Genomic DNA, 9692 nt, shown 5'->3' on the forward strand with positions numbered 1-9692 from the left:
GGAAGAGGGGCGCGGGACGGACGTTTTTTTTACGGCGGGGGCAGAACCGGGAAGGCCACCCGTCGGAACCCGGCGACACACCCGTACCGAGACGCCGCGAGGACGACACGCTCCCAACACGAGGCCCACGCCGCGGACCATACCGGGCGCGGCCGCGCCGGCGGATGCGGCCGGGGCTCACGGGCGGGCGGGGGCCGCAGCGGGCCCACCCCCAAAGCACACGGGCAAGCGAGGCGCAACGCCGGGGAGACGGGGAAACCACCCCCGACCCCCTCGGGCGGGGTCGGAGGACCGTGAACCGGCGGGAGGGAGACCACGCCAACGGGGAGCGGCGGGAGACCGGACGGCGGCCGCGACCCCCGGCGAGAAGCGGAGGATGAGGACGGGCCCAACGCCTGACACGCGGCGGGCGACGCCCTCGCGCGGACAGGTGGAGGAGGAGGGGAGGAGGTCGACGAGCGACTTTGACCCCGCGAGGGGGGAGAGAGGGGGGCCGAGCCCGCGTCGGAAGGGAGGCCGGGCCTCGGGGCAGCGAGGGGGAGAGACACCGACCGGAGCCCCCACCGCCACACCGGGACGCGCACACGGGTTCGACTCAACGCCCAGGCGCCCACCTTGGCACCCCGGCAGCTTTCCCCCGACGCACGCCTTCCCAGAGGACGGCGGGGCCGGACGGGCCCCCGCGCAGACGCACCCTCAGCCAACAGGCCCCACGGACCGGCGTGGGCGACAGCCACTAAAGCCTCTTTCTCCTCTACGCCTCGCGGGGCGTCTTTCCCCCCGCACACGCCTCCAAGAGACCAGGCGAGACGCGCCGCCGCGGCCGCGGCGGCCGGGACGCCCTTCAAACCGCAACTTCCTCCCGCCCGCCGGGCGGCCCCTTCCCCCCAGGCACCCCGCGACCGCCCCGGGACCCGTGCGCGCCCGGCTGCCCCCCCCGTTGAGGAGGGGCCCGGCAGCACGGCCGCGGGTCGGCCAGACGAGGAGCGAGAGAGAAAGGAACGCCGGCGGGCGGGGAGGGGGAGCGAACCGGCAGAACGAGGACCGTCGACGGCAGGGCCGGCCGCAGCGGCACCCCCCCGCGGGAGACGCCTCACAAGGGACCGGGAGGCCGCTCGGGCGGCGACCGGGCACGCGAGCCAAGCCGGCGGGAATCACACTGCACCCAACCCGGAGCAGTCCCGCCACGCCCGCGGCACCGAGCCGACCCGAAACCAACGGACAACCCCCGGGAGCCCGAGGAGACGCCAGCCGACGCGAGAGAGAACCGAGGCAGACGCCGACGCCAACCGACGAAGACCCCCGCGTGGCAGCGGGTCCCAACGTCCGACGACGCGCCGGACGCGGCCGACCGCCGGTTCCCCCAAATAAGAAGTCCGCCCCCGAGAGCGAGGCCAACCCCGCGGTTCACGGACCCTCGAGAGCCCCGCGGAGGGGGAAGGGGGGGTAGGACGGCTCCCGCGATCTCCACCGGCCGTGGGAACGCTGCCGTGGAAGGGGGGGGACGAGGCGGCAACCGCAGACGCCCGAGAGCACGCGGCACGCACCACACGCGACACGACCTCGCCGCGAGAGTGGCCGGGACGTGGACGCGCGTGGGAGGGACGCACACGCGACGGAGGGCACGGGGGAAACGGAGGCGGGTGGGACCGGGAGCCCAGCGCCGCCCTTCCAAACCCACCCGTCCCGCGACGACCCCTCGCGGTGAGGGGGGGTACCGCGCACGCGGGCGTGTGCACGGCCCTTCCCCGCCACCTGCCACCAGAAACCCAATCTCCCCCACAAGCTCCGCACAGCGGCAGGTCGACAGAGCCCCGTCCCGCGTGATCCCTCCTCGTACTCGGAGCGGGGAGGCGCGGGTCGCGGTAGGCGAGAGAGCAAACGCTGCGCGCAGAAGGCTGAGGTCAGGGCGGGCAGCCGAGGGGACCATCCGGGAGAAGCCCCTCGGAGATCGTAAAGCCCTTTCCGAAGATAGCTAGAGAAGGCAAATTCCTCACTGAGGGCGGGACGAACCCAACACCGACGAGCAGCCAAGGGCTCCGTGCACGCAACGGGAAACGAGCAACAGGCGCGGGACAGAACGGGAAGGACCACGCGCCAGCTGGTGGGGGGTCTGCGGTATCGGCAAAGGTCTCTTTCTCCGGGGTCTTCTTGAGCATTCGCGGACCGGGGGGGACCTGCGACAGGTCCCCGCCGAGGGCCAGACCTCTTCAAGGCGCACACAAAGGAGGAGCCTTGACTTGAGGGAGTCCGGTCTTTAAAAAGGGCCAGCCGCGATCGCTCAGCACCACCCTAACCGCGCAGGGCCCGCGGGTGAAGGCACCAAAAACATAGGCACGGGGTGGGCGCTCACCCAACGGAAGGAGCCTTTTAACCGCACACTCAACTCCTCGACCCCCCCCCCTTTTCTGTCACCGTGCAGAAAGCCGGCAACTAGGACAAGGGAAAGCGTAAAGGCACAAGCACCATGGAGCACAGGAGGCACGCCGGGGAGCGGGAAGCGCCACCGCCAACTCAGAAGCGGGCACCTTGGTGGTCAAAGCCCGGAACGCTCCAGGAGCACCGCAAGGCTCACACAAAGCAGGGCGCGTGCACACACCATTCGGGAAGGGTATGCACCGCAGCGGGTCTACCACCTTCCCCCGGCACGGGGGAAGAGGGCCGCGAAGCAGTGAACGGCGTGGGGGCAAGCGCCCCCGACACGTCCACAGGGACACCGCGAACCACAGCAACAAGTGTGCGCGGGTCAGCGCTCGTGCCGGACAGCCGCACCCCTGACTTCCACACACCACCCTGCAAAGGAATGGGGAGGAGAGACGAGGGGCCCGCTGGCAGAACGAGAAGAGCGGTCGCCATTCGCGCTGAATGACCATTCGCCATGAATGTCCGTCCCTCGCCTGGCGCGGCTTAGGCCCCGGCCCGAAGAGAACGCGGCAGCACCACATCGATCCAACGGGAGCGAGACACGCCATGCATCGGGAACAACGGGCGTGAGAGCTTTCTAACACGCACTGGACGGGAATACGAGCGAGAAGAGCGAGAGAGAGCACGGGAAGAAGTCGCTAACACTGCCACACACACAAAAAAAAAATTTACCCTTCTCGAGGGCGAGAAAAAAAAGGAAGCGTTGCACTCGGGAGGCACGTGGCGTGGAAGAACGGGACTCAACGGGCAGCGGAGGTTCGGGAACTCCTTCAAAAAAAATAAAAATAAAAAAAAAATAAAAATAAAAAAATAAAATCCCCTTCGAAGGAGAAAAGGTGCAACTCGGGAGGCACACAGAAGGAAAGAAAGGGACACACCACCAAGCAGCGGAGGTTCGGGAACTCCTTCCAAAAAACAAAAAAAAAAAAAACAAAAAAAAAACAAAAAAAAAAAAAACAAAAAAACCGGTCGGCCGCAGAGGAGCACGCCAGGGGGTCACTAGCACCAAACGGGAAAACCCTTCCAGTCGCACTCGGCACCAACGACTCCTACCGGTAACGGACGACAACCACCACGGGGAAATCGGGAACGCCTGACACGCGGGACGGTTGTCATAAAGCTGCCCCAGAGAGCACAGGCAAGCAAGCACGGGAAAGCAGGAAGCGCGTACTCATGGGGGGACGCTAAGCTTCAAGCATCGAAGAGGCCCATGCGCAGAAGAAAAGAGCTAGGGCTGGACAAGCAAACAGCCTTGGTGCAAGCCTCTTCCAACGTCCTTTAATGACAAAAAGAGTCAAAAGGACAGCGTGTCAGCATATATCTCCAGGTACAATAAGGACAGATAGCAAAGATGAAAAGTGTAAAAGACACAGGGATAAACATGACAGGCCACACGGAACGTCTGGAAGTCATGTTCGGTGACGTGTCCCCAAGAGGTCCCCATGTAGAAAGAGAACCGGACCGCAAAGGAACAACTGGTCGACCTTAGAACCCTGAGTGCTCACAGACCGAGGAGGCCATGGTAGATAGCCTGGAACACAGCTTCCCCTCGGCCTCAGAAGTCCATGCTCCCGCTGGCAGGGACCGGGGAGGATCCTGGAAAAAATAAAGTCTCGGAGGCGCCCCCTAGCCGGGACACCTCGGCTCGGAGGCCGGGGACACAGCACCCTCTCGGCCTCAGAGGTCCAGGCTCCCGCTATCAGGGACCGAAGGGACTCCTGGAAAAGAAAAAAAAAAAAATCCGTGGCGCCACCTAGCCGGGCCACCTCGGCTCGGAGGCCGGGGACACAGCACCCTCTCGGCCTCAGAGGTCCAGGCTCCCGCTATCAGGGACCGAAGGGACTCCTGGAAAAGAAAAAAAAAAATCCGTGGCGCCACCTAGCCGGGCCACCTCGGCTCGGAGGCCGGGGACACAGCACCCTCTCGGCCTCAGAGGTCCAGGCTCCCGCTATCAGGGACCGAAGGGACTCCTGGAAAAGAAAAAAAAAAAAAAAAACTCCGTGGCGCCCCCTAGCCGGGCCACCTCGGCTCGGAGGCCGGGGACACAGCACCCTCTCGGCCTCAGAGGTCCAGGCTCCCGCTATCAGGGACCGAAGGGACTCCCGGAAAAGAAAAAAAAAACTCCGTGGCGCCCCCTAGCCGGGCCACCTCGGCTCGGAGGCCGGGGACACAGCACCCTCTCGGCCTCAGAGGTCCAGGCTCCCGCTATCAGGGACCGAAGGGACTCCCGGAAAAGAAAAAAAAAAAAAAAACTCCGTGGCGCCCCCTAGCCGGGCCACCTCGGCTCGGAGGCCGGGGACACAGCACCCTCTCGGCCTCAGAGGTCCAGGCTCCCGCTATCAGGGACCGAAGGGACTCCTGGAAAAGAAAAAAAAAAACTCCGTGGCGCCCCCTAGCCGGGCCACCTCGGCTCGGAGGCCGGGGACACAGCACCCTCTCGGCCTCAAAAGTGTCTATGGTCCCGCTGGCTGGGACCGGAGAGGAGGGAAGAAATAAAAAAAATAAAATAAAATAAAATAAAAAATTTAAAAAAAAAAAAATTGGAAAAAAAAAAAAATCCGGGACGGGGCCCAAGCCTTCTGGTCGACCTCATCCAGCTGCCACCAACCCCTCCTTGTGTCCCAATAGGTCGTACAGCCACCCTCCTCCCCTGAAGTTCTCCAGGTACAACCTCCTAGCTAGAGATGGTCCCCAGACAGGACGGCGTCTCCGTCGCGCACCCGCCTGCTTGCCTGTCACCCTCTCACCCTGGCCGGCTCACCACAGGCACTTCCCCGTCCTTTGTCACCAACCGGGGGACAGGAGCGTTGCGGAAACTTGTCGCCACTAGGTGTCGCCCGACAGCGATCTCGATCAAGCAAACCAATACAGACTGTCACGCGCCGCCGCCGCCACACACACTCATTCCGTCTCTCCAGAGTGACCTCCCTAGCTCAGGGGGACACTCACCCACGCACAACGGGGCAGGTACCCACCACTTCTCCCGAATGGCACAAACGGTCCCGGTTGTCCCGCCGGAACACAGTGAACGCGGGATGGACTCGGGGCCAACCCCCTCAGGCACCCAGAAAAGGAAAGTAGGACGGAGCGGTGAAAACAGGCCACCTCTAAGTGAAAGGACATGCACTCTCGAATCGGTTAACAATTAGCAAGGAACAGGCACAGTTAGGAAAAGGGAGCGTCCAAACTCCGGCGTGAGGGGAGGGTGGCGGCGACCTCAGTTCCACACCATTTTTAAATGGCTCACTCATTTTTAAAACCCTCCACCGATCCCGATGGGGGGGAGGGGGGGTTGTTGTTGTTCTCTGTTCCTCGCTGCCACCGCCAGCCGGCACTCACCAAACCACACACCTGCCACCCTCTTTGGAAGACTAAACACAGAGAGTAAATTAAAAGAATGGTGGAATGATGGTGGAATGGTTAAAATTCCCGTGATTTGTTTTCACTCTGATCAAAACATACTTATTTTGTGCATTTGCATTCCCTTGTTCACACGTGCCTCTGTGTGTGTGGTGGGGGGAGGGAGGGAGGGAGGGAGGGAGGGAGGGAGGGAGAAAGAGAGAGAGAGAGAGAGAGAGAGAGAGAGAGAGAGAGAGAGAGAGAGAGAGAGAGCCAATTTAAAAAATAAAAACATGGTTAAATACAGCCACTTTGGGAAGATTGCTAGAGAGAATGCAGTCCAGAGTATGGAGGCCAGAGCTCTGGACGCTCTAGACCACAGGTCTCCCATCTCCCATATACCAGGCACCCAGCACCACCATCCCTACTTTGTTTGTTTGTGCGTTTGTTTGCTTGCTTGTTACATTAGTTTCATCCCAAGTTAATAATTATATATTTTTTTTCTATGCACGTATTTAGTTGTGGCAGGGGAACTCCTTCTTTAGGACAGGCAGACTTAGCTAGTTAGTTAGCCAGTCAAAAGTACGTAAAAAATTTATATCAACATAAATATCATTCACTAAGAAATCCTATCTGAAGAAAAAGAAAGAAAGGAAGAAAGAAGGAAGGGAGGGAGGGAGGGAGGGAGGGAGAGGGAGGGAGAGAGAGAGAGAGAGAGAGAGAGAGAGAGAGAGAGAGAGAGAGAAGAAAGAGGAAAACTGGCAGACTTAGTTTTAGTGTTTTTGTTATTGTTTATTCAAGATATTGTTTCAGGGCTGGAGAGACGGCTCAGCGGTGAAGAGCACTGACTGCTCTTCCAGAGATCCTTAGTTCAAATCCCAGCAACCACATGGTGGCTCACAACCATCTGTAATGGAATCCTCTCCTTGTGTGTTGAAGACAGTGACAGTGTGCTCATAAAATAAATAAACAATAAAAAATATGTTTGAAGATTAAAGAAAAAACTCTCTCTCTCTCTCTCTCTCTCTCTCTCTCACACACACACACACACACACACACAAATAAACTCTGTAATAAAAATCAATGTGACTTCATGATCAAACTTCTATAGTCAATAGGACTAGAGAGAACACATGTCTGTAAAATAAAAGCAGAACCTCTTCTGCTTTGTTTTGTTTTGCCTCAAGGTACGTTTCTTTTGGTATAGCCCAGGCAGTCATGGAACTTGCTCCGTAGACTTATCTAGCCTCAAGCTCACAGAGGTCCACTCTGCCTGCCTCGACCACCCACACAGCTCTCTCTGCTGACTATATGTCTGCATGCCAGAAGAGGGCACCAGAACCTAGGAGGACACACCACATGGCTCCTGAGAATCCAGGTTTTGACTTTAAAAAAAAAAAAAAAAAATTCTGACAGCATAGAGGGTAGATATCTGCCTTCCAGGCTCTTCTAGTGCTGTTTAAGGTGGGGTAATAGCCATGTGAAGGAGACAAGGGGAGAGGAAAAATCGATTGGATGAGTAGTGCTGCTGAGATTAAGGAACACACACACACACACACACACACACACACACACACAGAGAGAGAGAGAGAGAGACAGAGACAGAGACAGAGACAGACAGAGACAGACAGAGACAGTAAGACAAAGAGACAGAGAGAGAGAGATGACAGAGGGACACACCGAGGGAAAGACATCAGGACCAGCTGAATTTCTCAAGAAAAGAAAAGAAGAGAAAGGAAAAATGTTTTCTATATACACAAATCTGTATACATGATTTGTTATAGTGTCCCATTTGGGCACTTTGGATTCAACTGTGGATGGTTGGCAGCCAGCTTGGCTGACACCTGACCTCACCAAGATGGAGGCAGCCGGCCATTAGCCCTGATGTTCCAGGTCACTTCTGTTTCTCCCTTTCCCAGCCTCTAGGGAAACAGAACTTAATTAAACTCAGTTTGCACGTGCAGAAAGGTGAAGAGGCACCCAAAAGCAGCCAGAAGCCTCAGACCATCCACAGCCACATGTTCTCCTTCTGCCTATATTACTTCTAAATGATCGTATTTATTTATTTATTTATTTATTTATTTATTTATTTATTTACTTACTTACTTACTTACTTACTTACTTACTTTTTTTTCTTTCTTTTTTTTCGGAGCTGGGGACAGAACCCAGGGCCTTGCACTTGCTAGGCAAGCGCTCTACCACTGAGCTAAATCCCCAACCCCCTTACTTACTTACTTACTTACTTACTTACTTACTTACTTATTTTTGTCATACTTAAACAATCATTCGTCCTTGAATTCCTCCTGTATGCCAGGTAGACTTAGTCAGTCAGTCAGTCAGTCAGTCATTTAGCCAGGTCAAAATAGTTAAACATAAATATCAATAAAATCAATAAAAATCAAATGCAAACCCAATAGACAGTAAGTAAAATCGAATAAACCAAAAGATACATCATAAGCACAGAGTTTCAGCCGGACATTGAAAAGCAGCAGTTACCGAAGCAGTCTCCCTCCCACACCAACACACACACAGCTCGACCACCACCTTATCTGCACATTTTCAGCTCCTGCTTTCTAGAGTTACCAAGTTTATACACTACAGAGTTTAGCAAGGCAGGCCGGTTCACCGCACCCCCAGGGTCAGAGAACATGCTAGACCAGCTCTAGGGGATGGGCTGGGGGGCAGGGGAGGGTGGGAAGAGGGGAAACAGGCAGACTTAGGTATTCTAGTTTTGTTCATTCAAGATTCCACTTCTCTCTGTTGTAGCCCTGATAGACAGACAGGCAGGCAGGAATATTTGTTTGTCTGGCTTGGGGTTTGGGTTTGGTCCATTTGTTGGTGGATTTTGTTTTGTTTTGTTTCATTTTGTTTTTCGGGAAGTGTGGTGACTTAGTGCCTACACAAGCCAAGGCAGGAAAAATAAATAAGTAAAGATCTCTGAAACACAAATCTGGAGTGGGCTCTAGCATGGCCATGGACACACGCATGCACAGACGCACGCACGCACGCACGCACGCACGCATTGTAGACACGCACTCAAGGACACACTGGATTCTACAATGTTTGGTTTCTGAGTGTGTGTCATACAGAACCTAACAGAATATGTAATGAACTCTGGCAGTGACAGCAGAAACAACCTATGAGAAGGCGTCCTTGCAATATTAAAATGGCAGGCTAGCCAGGTGACAGTTATCTTAACCAATCTGATGTAGGCCTCATTCACACGGCATCTAGGCCTTAACAGTTAATTGTATCTGTTTCTTTATTTTCCTCTTAGGCCATCACATTGTTTTACCTAGACCTTTAACAGCCAGCAGCTACCAGCCTACAGCTACCAGTTTCTTTCTTTTCATAAAGAAACCCTGTCTGAAAAACTAGGGGAGGGAGACAAACAGATTAACAGATCTCTCTCTCTCTCTCTCTCTCTCTCTCTCTCTCTCTCTCTCTCTCTCGCTCTCTCGCTCTCTCGCTCTCTCGCTCTCTCGCTCTCTCGCTCTCTCGCTCTCTCGGCGCGTGTGTTTGTGTGTTCAACAGAGGAGGCATTCAGGTCTGAGAGACGGGGGAGGGAAAGAGGGAAGAGAGACAGAGAGTGACAGAGAAACAGTTGACAGAGAGGGAGAATTGTAGGTTAATTATTGTTCCGTCTCCTCAATCACGGTCTACTGGTCGCCATCGTGGCAACCATGCCCCGCAACCCTACCTTCGGTAAGATCAAGCATAATGGCGGCAACCATATAATTCCTGCTTAGTCGCACTGAACACTCCGGTCATCACTACCTGTGGAGAATTGTAAGGGGGCTCCTCTGGTCTAGAGAGTAGTACCCTTGAGTGAAATGAGGATCACAGCAAGCATTATTTGTTTTGAGATATAAGATGTGGAAAGAACTATATGTGTGGATTTACAGACAGACAGACAGACAGACAGACAG

This window comes from Rattus norvegicus, unplaced genomic scaffold, assembly GCF_021556685.1.
Source record: "Rattus norvegicus strain SHRSP/BbbUtx unplaced genomic scaffold, alternate assembly SHRSP_T2T unassigned-0000144, whole genome shotgun sequence".
Lineage (NCBI taxonomy): Eukaryota > Metazoa > Chordata > Mammalia > Rodentia > Muridae > Rattus > Rattus norvegicus.